Genomic DNA, 13,867 nt, shown 5'->3' on the forward strand with positions numbered 1-13,867 from the left:
GTGCCTAATTAATAAATTAAATTATATCATAGGTATGTAGGGACAGGATGAAACAGTGTATATAGGGTTTAGTACTACCTGTGGTTTCAGGCATCCACTGGGAGTCTTGAGACCTATCACCTGTGGACCAGAGGGTACTGACTCTATATGCCTATGATAAAAGCGTAATTTATAAATCAGGCAGATAAGAGATTAACAACAATTGACAATAAAATAGAATGATTATAACAATATATTATAATGAAAGTTTTGTGAATGTGGTCTCTCATTTCAAAGGATCCCTTGCTGAAATTTCCGTGTAATTGCTGAAATTAGGCTGTTTGGCACAACATGCTGCTGTCAGTCAGAACAGATTTTCTGTTCATGTCTTCCACCCACAAATGTAATGCCTTTTCCATCTTAACTAAGTACTTATCAAGCACTGTTGCTGTAACTTTAGCAGTTTGAACTCAATAGTAAAACTCACACAGATTCTTTTTTCTTCTTCAAAATTTCATGGATAGATAATTCGTCCTTACCATAAATCTTAGCAAATTCATCATACAATTTTTCAAAATTTCCTTATTAAGTACAGAATTGTTTTATTTTTTCACTTAAAGGAAGCACTTTACAGTTTCTCTTTGGCGTATCTGTATTGCCAGTATCATTATTTTGGCACTTTGGACTCATTGCTAAATGACATACGGGTCCTTGAGCACAAGCATTGCGATACTTCAACAGTTGATGTGATAACCAAGATGGCTATTTAAGTGACTAGTGGGTGGTGATTATGTACAGTTAGCATGGATATAGTGGACAAAGGGATGATTCACATCCTGGATGGTTTGGGACAGTGAGAGATTTTATCACGCTACTCAGAAAGGTTCACAATTTAAAACTTATGAATTGTTTATTTCTAGAATTTTACATTTAATAGTTTCAGACTGTGGTTGACCACAGGTAACTGAAAGCATGGAGAGCAAAACCACCGATAAGGGAGGACTACTGAAATTCTTTCGGAGAAAGAGAATTCTATTAGGAGACTATTGCAGTCATCCAGGTAAGAGATGAGGTGGTTGATAAGTGGTTAGACTGAGGATATACTTTAGAAGTTGAGTCAAAAAGATCTACTGAGATATTGGATGTGGGATCGGAGGGGAAAAACTGAGTCAAAGATGATCCCATTTTTTTTTTTTTAACTTGAGTAAGCTGAAGGATGGAACTGACATCAATTAAATGTTAAAAGCTTCCTGTGAAACAGGTTTTGGGGAATATCAGAAATTCAGTTTTAGATATGTTGAGTATATAATTCAGGCTTCTCTGTAGAAACAGAACCAACTGAAAGTTGACTCCTAGAATTTGAAATGAGAAGATCGTTGGTGATCTTAACTAAAGCAGTTTTGATAGAGTGCTCAGGGCAAGTGCCTGATAGCATTGGAGTTAAGGCAGACTGGGAGAAGAGGAATAAAGACAGCAATTACTTTTTCTATTTTGATCATTTTTGCTAGGCAATTTTCTTTTCTTTTCTTTTTTTCTTTTCAAAGAACTGGCTTCTGGTTTTGTTGTCATTAAAATTCATCATTATCTTTTTCAAATGTTTCATATCTTTCTGTCTTCTTCCTTTGGTTCCAGGATGTTGTTTTCTAACTCAGTTAAGTGCTTACATTTCCATTAAAAATTAGATACACTTGAAGCTATAATTTACCTGTAAGTACCATTATGCTATATCTCACAAGTTTGAAAGCTCTTTCACTGGCATCCATTTCTAGGAACTTAGTAATTTTCTGCATGATTTTTGACTTAATGCACACTATTTTGGAGCATAGTTTTAGTCCCCACCCCAATAATATGATATATGTGAGTATGTGTTTGTCTGTTCATCTCAGAAATTTCAAATTTGTATTGTGGCCAGACTATGTAATCTATGTTGTATTGAATCTTAAATTTGCTCTAATTTTTAAGTGAAACTAGCTAATTATTGATTTCTGTCAACCAACAAAATGTACAAACATAAGTTGTAATAAATAATAAAGAGTATATTTGAGTAAAAGGATTGCAATCTGAGAGACACAGATTCAGGTAGCAACCCAAACTGTGCTCTGGGGAGAACAAAGAAAGGCTGGGTTTATAAAGGCATAAAGCACAAAATATAATTCTTTCATGCAAGTGAAGGATTGTTGGCTAGGTTAGCAGGGATCCATTAGTTCCAGTACACAAACAAGGAAGGCAAAAACTTCCGGGAGGAGTAAAGTCCATATGTATCCATGTAGCAGTTGTTGTTCCAGGATGGTTATCACTCAGGCTTTAGCTGAGTTTAGCAACATGTTTAGCAACGTAATAGCAGCTCTGAGAAATGAGGCATAAGTGTGCATTGGTTCAGCTTCCCTATGAGCCTCCAGACTCTATTTTAAGTGATTCTGTTAGCAATGCTTATTGTATTTTATTTTTTTACATTGTCAATTCTTAATTAACTTCAGAACATCTAAGGTCTTCTAGGATCTATTTTTGTTGATTAAAAGTCTGCTTTCAGTATTAATTGTCCTTTTGCAGCTAGATTGTCTCTTTGTGCAGAAGCTGTGATTTTTTTTTTTTTAATCTCTTAATCATTGAGGTTGCAGTTTTATTATGTTTCTAGGTATGAAATTTATTTATTTGTTTATTTATTCATTATTTTTATTCTTTTTGCCCCGTACTCAGAGTGCTTTTTAAATTTGAGGAGTCATTAAGTTTCTACCATTATAAAAATTCTCAATTATTACCTCCTTATCTGGTGCTGCTTCAATGTCACCTCTATTGTCTGCTTTTGGAATTACTGGTAGATGTATGCTAGAACCTCCTAACCACTCTTTATCAATTGCTCTTTTTTTTTTGTTTCATATTTGTTTACAGTAGTCTTGTTAAACGTCTAAAAGATAAATTCCTATTTGCTAATTGTATTTATGACCTTCTAATCTATAGCTATTTCCTCTTTTGAGTATATATGTGTTCATATACACACATTTTTAATGACATGACATTTTAAGATTTTTTATTTTTTTAAAGTAAACTTTAGATGTGCCCATTTATTTACATAAAATCGTAAACATATGGAGATTGGACAATGATTTAGACAGCATCCAGTACATTCTTATCATTTCATAGATGAGAGGTGAAGAAAAGTTTGCCAAGGCTACAGTATCAGTGGCAGAACAAAGGCCAGAGGACCCACGGATTATTTTTTTCCTCTATGCTAAATAAGTTCAGAACATTTAACACATATATACAGTAAGACTGAAGCCATAGAAAAGATAATGAACACATAAGAAAGATCATTTGCACAAAACCAAAAAAAGTCAGTTGCTTTAAATCTTTGGGGTTACAGGTAATTTTTCTGGGGAAAACATCCTTTAAATTAATTATATTATCCAAAAAAAGTGTAAAGTATATGTTGGTAACTTTAATGTCTCTATCTAGCAAACATTGTTTCTTGTTATTTTATCATATATGTAGAGAGACAGATTCAATACACCTATACATATGATTTCATAAAATATATTTGACTTTTACAAATGAGCTCTACGTTCAGTATGTTAGAATCTTCCTTTAATAAAATTGTCTTGTCTTTTCAGATTTCATTTATGTATGCATAATTGCTTTTCAGCAAGTCACTATAGACTCCTATTTATTGAGTACCTCCTGTGTCTTATGTATCTTATATATAGTGCTTTAAAAATTGAGAGATACAAAGAAAATAATAGTGACAATGATATGAAATAGAATATTCTTCCCTCAAATGTAAAATTTACTAACTAAGTAAGGGCAATTATTTTCTGACTAGTGAGAAATTTTTACATGTAGTACACAAGACAATAATTAAATCTCTGTTTTAGATACACAAGCATAAGTTTGACACTGATGTTACAAATTCAAATTAACTACCATCAAGTTTTATGACATTATTTCTCACTTTTATTCTAACAGATTATGATTAAAATCAGAAAGTAGTAAAATTTGGTCTTTGTAGACTTTTGTTTTCCCCATCCAAGCTTATTTTATGTATTTTATTACACACGCTAAAAAATTTCCACAAAGGTTTTTCTAAAATTAAAGACATGCTAGTAGCCAATCACTATAAAAACAGAGCAGGGTATACAAACACATAAGGGTATGTTTATAATAGTGAATCAAATATTTTTAAAATCATAAAACTACCTTAACTATGTCCTTCCAAATAGGGGTGATCTTAGAAGTTAGGGACTGAAAATTCAAATGCTCTTGTTGATCTTACTGCCAGCTACTGAAATTCTAAATAAACAGTAACAAAACTGCAAGACCATGAAAATATTAGTTATGTGTATACTTTAATTACATCTATGTCATGGTCTCATGAAAGGAAGACTGCAGAATCTTCTCCATAGATCTCCGGGGAAGCTCTGAGGGCCCCTGCAGAAGTACTTACTAAGCGAGAAGCTGATTATCACATTGAGCAACACATACAGGGGTCCTTGACAAAGCAACTAACAACTATTTAGCAAAACCCAATCCAGAATTAATCTTGTAAAGCTTACATACATTTTTTTATATAGCATCAACTCATCTGACACTGAAATAGGTTAACAAAAAGACTGCATTGAGCGTGAGCGAAAGAAAGATACTGTTTGCCTATGTGGGGACAGAATCCCAGAGAGCAGTTTCCAGGCTCTCGACCTCACATGCAAAGGTGCTGGCTCAGTTATTAGATGGCCATCAGCTGTAATCAGATGGCCATGCGTTGTGGCTGGGTGGCCATCAGCTGTTACCGGTTAGCCATTAGCCACCAATATAACTGCCGTGGTTAGACTAGGGGCTTGTTTGGTTGGCGGAGAAGCGGATGGCAGATTGCAGCTAGCAAGTGGAGTTACTAAGCACGGATGGCGGGTTACGGATCGTGTGGATCCTACTTCTTGTGTCTCGCCTGGCTGCTAGCGAGACTGGGGTGCAGGAAGACGCCTCATTGGGGTACTGGCGGATGTTTGCTTTTATATCTTGACCAGCCGCCAGTGAGAATATAGTGATATGACTCCCCTATCTATGGCTCCGTTGTTTCTTTTTGGCTTCACCATATCCTGAATTCTGGTGCAGGGAGTGGAACCAGAGACCCAGCATGACACATGGCGCAGCGAGCAGGGTATAGTGCCCGACAAAGCTCTCTGAAGGACAGTGGAGAACTTTGTGCATATGAACACTCAGCCTCAGGAAGCCCGTCAGGAGCGGTGCTGCGAGCAGTAACTGTGATCTGCCTGGGAGAAACATGACCCCTCGGTGAATTGGTGGTCCTCTCGAGCCTCTGGATGGCACAGCACCGTATTGGCCATTGCAGGCACCACGTGCTTTTTGGTGGTCTCGGATACTTGGCGCCACAAGCAAGATTCCGACCAGGTAAGAATGATGTCTGACTCTGGACGGGAGGACATGTGGCCCCCACACAGTGTGTGGTGCCTGGTGGCCGCTGTTCTCATGAGCTGGACCACTGTGGAGGGGTGGAAAGACGTGGATAGTTCTCCAGCCAGCATGGGCAGGAGAGCGTGGGGGTCGTTGCGGCTGTAGTGGGGTGGGGGTTGCTTGCTGGCCCAGATGAGGGATTTGTAGTCCCAGGAGGAAAGGCTTGCTGAGTCCTCGGTGGAGGATGCGGGTGAGGTCAAGGTTGTTCCTCACCCCCAGGTAGGGGAGAACTTGAAGCCCTCGCCCTGCAGAGAGGGCACACATTGTGAGGCTAATGCACAGCCCTGGTGAATGACTGTGGCCTATGGGGAATTGCCTTCCATCCCTGATTTGATGGACCACTTGACTGTTTGGGAATGTACCACCATGTAGTGGAACTGGTGGATGCTTGCTACCTGTGTCTTGCCCCACCACCAGTGAGACTGCTGCACCCCCTTGTTGGGGTACAGGCGGATGTTTGCTTTTGTGTCTCCAACCCAGCCACCATCGAGAATATAGTGATATGACTCCCCTATCTATGGCTCTGTTGTTTCTTTTTGGCCTCACCATATCCTGCATTCTGGTGTAGGGAGCAGGACCAGAGACCTAGCATGACAGCCTAGCTTAGGCAGTTATTTCTTTTATTATGAATAGCAAGGTTTTTAATTTGTAAAATAAATTAATGATGCAGGGTGACTCATTTAGAGGTCTTTATAGTTAAGGCCCCTTTATATTTGTGAAAGTGTTCTAGAAACATTGTATTTCATCTCCTTAAAACTTTTCTAATGTATTGTCAATACCTACAAATTTATAGTTCTGTTTTGTTTTTTTACATTAATGAACTATCACTGAAAAACAATTTCTCTGAAAGAGATTAATCATTTTCTACAGATGTTTGCCACTAAATGAAAGTTTGTTAAGATTATACAAAGATGGTCAATCTTCTTTTATATTTCCCACCTGTGGGCACATGGCACTGAAAATACAGTTCCCATAATACACCTTCCTCAAGATGATGTTAGATAAATATTTTGACTCCACAACTCTGATAAGTAAGGATCTTTGAATAAACAAAACTGTGCACAGTACAATCTTGTCCCTGCATACCTTAAGTAGTTTTTCTCCTTGAAATACTTGATCATGTTTCTGGAGATACTTGAATTTGATTGGACTAGAACTGTCCCTTCACCACACTCTAGTTTTTCACAGTTAGAGTCTCACCAAAGTTTGGCAAATAAACCTTATTCTCAAGCTGCCTTTCATTATGATTTGTCTGTCTGTTTTTTCCTTATTGGTTTACATGGTGGGAAATTCCTGGCATCTCCAGAGGAACAGGTATCTATATACAGATGAATTTGGATATTTTCCTTCAATTTAAACTATTTTCATTCTGATTTCAGGAAGATTGGTCTGTTTTAATTATCTTTGCTATTTAAGTAAAATCAAGTTGTGCATTGAAAAATCTAAGGAAGAGTTTTTGAGATATTATTTCTGCATTAATTTTACATTAATTTAATTCACGACCATGATCACCCATGTATTCTTCACTAATATACATGTTTCTTTTACCAACACTTATCAGCTTGACATCTTTAACATCTGTGCATGTTGTCATGACAATTCCAGCAAGATATTTTCTATGTGCATGAGGAAAAAACAAAAGTCAATCAAATCATTGAATTCATCTAGAACCAAATGTGCAACAGCTTCCATTAAAAGTCATATTTTCTTCATTTTCTATATCCACGGCAAACTTTTAAGGGTTTCTGGATTGGAAGAACTTGGTTCCATTGCTGAATTCCTTTTTATTATATTTTTAAAACTTTGACATAAATAACAAGGAAAACTCTCCTGTGCTGAAGTACAGAATTTAAATGATAGCACTTCTTCAGTGTGTTTCTTCAGTAACACCTTATGCTCTCAGTTCTAAGCTTGAAAGCCTTCACTCTCATGGGTTTGTTGTAAGATTGAATTAGTTAATCTATGTAAAGGACTTAATGCAGTTTGTGGCATGGTGTAAATACTCAAATATTAGCTCTTAATGATATGATGTAAATGATGACACCAGTAACACAATAATGATGAGAATGATGATAATACTGGGTTTAACTATATCAGTGATAACCAAATTTCTGGAGCTTTAAATTTCCCAGACATACTCTCAAGTTGTAGCCATAGAGCAGAGATACTCCAGGATGTTTCTTCAGTTGTGTGGGGACAAAGTCCCAAAAAGCAGTTTCCAGGCTCTCGGCCTCACATAGAAAGGTGCTGGCTCGGGTAGTAAATGGCCATCAACTGTGATCACATGGCCATCAGCTGTGGCTAGTTGGCCGTCAGCTGTAACTCGTAAGCCATTGGCCACTAATATGACTGCCGTGGCTACGCTAGCAGGAGAAAATGGGGGCTAGCAAGAAGATGGTGGCTGGCAAGCGCGGACTGCTGTTAGGCAGATTATGTAGATCCTGCTTCCTGTGTCTCCAGCCCAGCCGCCAGCGAGAATATATTGGTTTTACTCTCCTATCTATGGCTCCGTGGGTGTTCCTTTTTGGCCTCACCATATCCTGTGTTCTTATGTGGGGAGCGGAAGCAGAGACCCCGCCGGACGCCCTGCATGACAAATGGCACAGCGAGCAGGGTCCCCTGTGCGACAAGTTGTTTAGTTGTTTAGTTGTTGGTGGCAGCTTCTGCTCCATCAATGCTTAGTCCGCCCTCAGCTGGTTGCTGTGCTGCACTATGGGGTACACCTGTGTCTGCATGCAAGGCCGAAACCTCCTCACAGCGGATGCCTAATGACTGCCTCAGTTCCCTGAATGGTTCTTTTTCATGACTCTCTGTTCTTATTTTATGTTTGCCCTTTTGTTTCCAGTGAATGTCAGGATTGTTTATGTCTCATGAAATAAGCCACATAAAATTGAATACATTTGAAAACAGAAGTGTATCTCTGCTTACAAATATAGAGGAAAAATAAGTTGAAACTTTCATATATAGAGAATGAATTTTGTCATCAGTGAATTAAGACAGCAGGTTTATTTGATTCAAGACACAAAGCGCTAAATATGAATGACGATAACGTTGCTTCTGTACTTGTTTGTACAGTGGTACCTCAGTTTTCGAAAATAATCCGTTCCGGAAGACTACTCGAGTTCTGAAACGTTTGAAAACCGAGGTGCGGTTTCGCCATAGAAAGTAATGAAAATGGATTAATCCATTCCAGACCTTCAAAATCAACCCCTAAAACTGCAAATTTAGCATGAATTTACTATCTAATTACAATCTAATTTACTATCAAATTTAGCATGAATTTACTATCTAAAATTGCACCTAAAAGGCAAATTTAGCATGAATTTACTATCAACTAAACAACATAGATCCATAAAATTTACAGCATTCATAAACCAAAATATTCTTCAATGGAGTCGATCAAAAACTGAGGTACCACTCTCTTTCTATATAAATTACACAATGGAGAGTCAATGAAGAAAATGTGCATAATCCGTATGGGGTCAGACAGATTGGAGTCTGGTCCTGGCTTTTGTACCTTTTGGACAAATGTTTCTTTAATTCATAGTTGCTCATCTGTAAAATGTAGAGGATAATATCTACCTCCAGAAATTGAATAAGAGGATTAGAGACAATGTAAAGTACTGTATGCCTTTTTAAATATTATAATTTTTGTTTCCATTTGTATTACTTTGGATGTATCTTAAGCATATTATTTTAAAACTTTCTTGATTTTATTATTGTGTTTTTTTCTGGAGTCAATCGTGTTCCCGTAGTTCATTTTGTTGTATATGTCATCCGGTATTATATTTCTTTATGTATTCTAGAATACTGGTGTTCAGGCTCCGCTTGAGTGGGATAGTTTTTCATTTGTTTTGTTCTCTCTCTCTCTCTGTCTCCCTGTCTCCCTCTCTCTACACTCACTCTCTGAACAGATTTATGGTTACATTCACTTTCACTTGTCCCCAGGGAAGCCAGTCTAGAATCAGATCTGATAATGGTGTCGTCAGGCTCCTCCAGTTCAGTGATATTGGGGTTTTCATAGAACTGGTTGCTGAGTCATTGAGGGACTTGACTCAATCCTGGCTATGATGATGTATATCTATCTTCCTGTCCCTTAAGCACTTAGTTCAAAATAAGTTGCAGTCCCAAGAAATTGTCAGTATCCTATATCTTTCAATCTTAATTCATGAGTTGGGGGGGGGTGCAACCAGTCATTAGTTTTAGGCAATGGACACAGATCAAATCATATGCTTTCTGTGGAACATTTTTAGTTCTCATTACCCAATAAAAATGTACTCCTAGCCTCCTCTTACTTTCTTCATATCCTAATCACAGACGTCTCATGGTTTCAAGATGCCACACATCAGTTTATATTTCTGTTTGGCCTCTTATCCATAAAGATACTCATTTATGAGGACTGCTATAGCTTTTAAATTTTTATCTATTAATATTTTATTTATCAGTGCTCTACTTTTAGAGCACTGCAGTGCTCAGAATAACATCAAACGTTAAGATTTTCTATTACGATTTTTCAGATCGTCTCTATACTATGTAACTGTGGCTAGTCCATCATTTTTAGAAAAATGTCTTTTTTCTCAATGACAAATCTAGCCATTACTTAAGCTACTGACTCTAAGACTCTGACTTCATTTCTTTGCATTGATTTCTGCTCAATGAAAGCATGAATAGCTCACCTTTTTTTTATACCTGTTTTCTCTTAGTGGTAATCCGTACAATTATATATATATATATATATATATATATATATATATATATATATATATATATATATATATATATATATGAACTCTTTCACTAATAGATACCATGGACCCATGGCCTACTATTTCTCAGAAGTTTATATAGACAACAATTTGTAATGCCATGAAGATGAAAGTACGTTTCATTCATTTCCTGTTCCCCAGCACTTAGCACAGGGCCCAGCAGATAGAAGGGATTTAATAAATTGCTGTCATTCCCAGCAGGCAATTTCCTTCCAAATCCACTGTAGATCCCTGTTGGGTCAAGTCTAATCCAGAGACAATGGCTTGCACACTTTATAGCTAAATTATTAGTATCTAGCAAGGGAACCAAAGCAGAATTGTTGTCATCTGGTCTTATATGAAGAAGTAAAAAGAAGGATAGCAATGTTCATGATTCTTCCTTCTTTATATTCCCCAATTCTAGGTCAGGTGGTCAAATACTCAAAATGCCCAAAAAAGCTGCAATAGTATATAGATAAGGGGTCAGACTCAGTTTCGGAGGAAATAATATAGAGTAGTGAAGACTATGGAAAACTGGAGACCATACACTAAGCTTAAAAGGTACAGTATCCCTCAAGTCCTGTTGATTGTTAGTAATTAAATAATGCAGGTTCATGTTTTCCAGATATCCTGATTTTTGCAGATATTCAAGATTTTTATGTACAATATCCCACTTTTGAAATGTTGGCAGCTAATTTATATTTAAAATAGTGATCAGGCCAACATTGTTTGGGTCAAACCAAATGATTCTGCTGACAGTCATTTTTATAAATAAATATAAATATCCTTGGCATCATTCTGAAATAAAAAAAGTAAAATCAAGAAATCACTATTTGGTGGTATTTTAGATGGAGTTTGCACCTAAAAGGCAAGGTTTTAGATATATTATGAAATGATGCGATAGAATAACAAAGGCAAAAAAAATCTAAATGCTGCATCTTCAAGATTAAGAATTAATGCTTCCCTGTACTCTTATATTGTATTCTAACTTTAGATGTAGCCACAATTAATCCATCCACAACACTCTGACCATGGGCATGCCACTTATGTATTTGAAATCTGGTATATTTTCCTTAAAAAATGAGATTATTTGCCCTACCTACTCCATAGTGTTGTGGTGAAACAAGATTAGGAAACTAAAATTTGTCTTAAAGGATTTATGCTATATAAATATGGTAATGTATAGGTTGATACCAATTCAAAAGAAAGCTATTCAATTTAAGATATATTCCAAATCTGGATACATAATAAGAGGTCAGCTCAAGAGACATGATTGTCAGGTATTTGAAGATTTAGATGAAATCCTGGTCTTATCTCCAAGATGTGAGCCCTCACCTCTGGTTGAAATGTTTCACTCACTGATGCAAAGATCTCGTTCATGAAAAATTTATTGCAACTAGAGAATACCAGAAAGTCAGCCACCATCCATCACAGACACATGATTCAAGAAGACAGTATACATGAGCACCACCAGGATAAGCAGACATGCGCACACACACACAAACACACACACACACACACACACACACACATCAGATAATGTAATCAGTAGACAGATTTTAAAACAACTATTCTTATCCCGTTTAAATAGGTAATATGTACAGGGAATAGCAAATGATTAAGAAATGGGGAAAAAAAGATACATGAAAGGAAACAACTTTAGGAAATCAAAAATTAAATTTGATATCATTGCTGTATTTGACTAAAATTAAACACAGCAAAAAGGAAAACTAGTGACATAAATGGTATATCTGAAGCAATTTTATAGAATGCAGTATGAAGAGAGAAAAACAGAAAATCCAGAAAAAGGGCACAAACTATGTCAGCTATAGTAATAAGATTAATGGCATGTTTTAACAGAATTCTAGAACAGATGAGAAAAAAAAAATCATAAGGCAGAAATAATAAATGAACTGTTAATGGCTGAGAATTAAAACAAAATTTTTAGAAATTATAAAGAAAACAAGCTATACACTCAAGATGCTTAGAGAGTGCCAAGAATACAAAAAAATAAAAATAAGCCCACATAACATATCTTCGTGAAAATGGAAAGAAAAAACAAAACACAAAGGCAAAGAGAAAATCTTAAAGCATCCAGAGAAAAAGAAAGATTTCTTTGAAAACAACAGCCCTTATACCAACAACTAGTTTTCTAATTTTTTATTTTTTAAAATTTTTATTAAAACACAGCTAACATACAATATTATATTAGTTTCAGGTGTACACCATAGTTATGCAACATTTATATACCTAAAGAAGTGATCACCATGATAAGTCCAACAACCATCTGACACCGTACCATGCTATCACAATATTAACTATATTCCCTGTGCTGTACATTACATTCCCATGACTTATTTGTTTTATACCTGGAAATGTGGACCTTTTACCCCCTTCACCTTTTCCCTCCTTTTTAAATATTTCAATTACAGTTGACATTCAATAATATTTTATATTAATTTCAGGTGGTTAGACATTTATATAACTTAAGAAGTGATCCCCTTTACTAATCTAGGACCCACTTGGCACAATATATAGTTATTACCATATTATTGACTATTCCCTATGCTTTATTTTCCATCCCCATGACTATTTTGTAACTATCAATTTGTATTTCTTAATCCCTTCACCTTTTTCACCCTGCCCCCAACCTCCTCCCATCTATTATATTGATAGCATAAGGAATATAGTCAATGCCGTGTTTCCCCGAAAATAAGACCTACCCTGAAAATAAGCCCCAGTTAAGATCATCAGCCAGACGGATGCATTTAGTACGTTATGACTATGTTCCAGAAGATGACATGATTGTATTTGAATAAATGGAATTGTTGTACATGAAAAAATAAGACACCCCCTGAGAATACGCCCTAATGCATCTTTTGGAACAAAAATTAATATAAGAGCCAGTTTTATTTTGGAGGAAACATGGTAATATTGTAATAACTATGTATGGTGTCAGATGGGTACCAACAACGAGCCTTCAAATGCATCAATAATTATCATATGGTATATACCCAGTGCTTTGGAAGAAGTTAAATGACAACATAAGATTCTAAATAAACCTAATAAAAATAGCTTTCACAATGAGAGTAAACTAAAGATATTTTCAGATAAATGGCAGCTGAGTTTTCCATTAGCAGAATGTCAGTGTAGAAATTTTAATGACATATTTTAGGCAGAAGGAAAATAGTCTCAGATGGAATGACTAAAATGCAAGTAATAAACAAGACTAAATAAAGAGGTTAATATGCGGACAAATGTAAATGCATACTGATTGTATAAATAGCAACAATTATGTCTATTAGGGTTAAATGTAAAACAACAAAATTGTTTAAACCACCGCACTAAAATTTAATTTAGGAAAATTATAATACATTCTAAGGTCTTGTAATATCCTAAAACATGGTAAAGTATATTTTTATTAACTTTAAAGCTTGATAAATTAATTATTGCAGTAAGGAGAGTAATGGCATCCCTAAGAATGTTCATGTCCTAATCCCCAGAACCTGTGAATTTGTTATCTTACTTGGTAACATTCTACACACGAAAAACAGTCTGATAGAACTATTCAGCTTTAAACACATCTGTGCTACCTTTCATGCAAAAGAAAGGATGACTCTGAAGGGAAAGTCACGAGCCCAGAAAGTGAAGCTGTAAACCACAGAGGATTATTCCCAGACCTT

This window comes from Rhinolophus hipposideros (genome assembly GCF_964194185.1).
Source record: "Rhinolophus hipposideros genome assembly, chromosome: X".
Taxonomy (NCBI): domain Eukaryota; kingdom Metazoa; phylum Chordata; class Mammalia; order Chiroptera; family Rhinolophidae; genus Rhinolophus; species Rhinolophus hipposideros.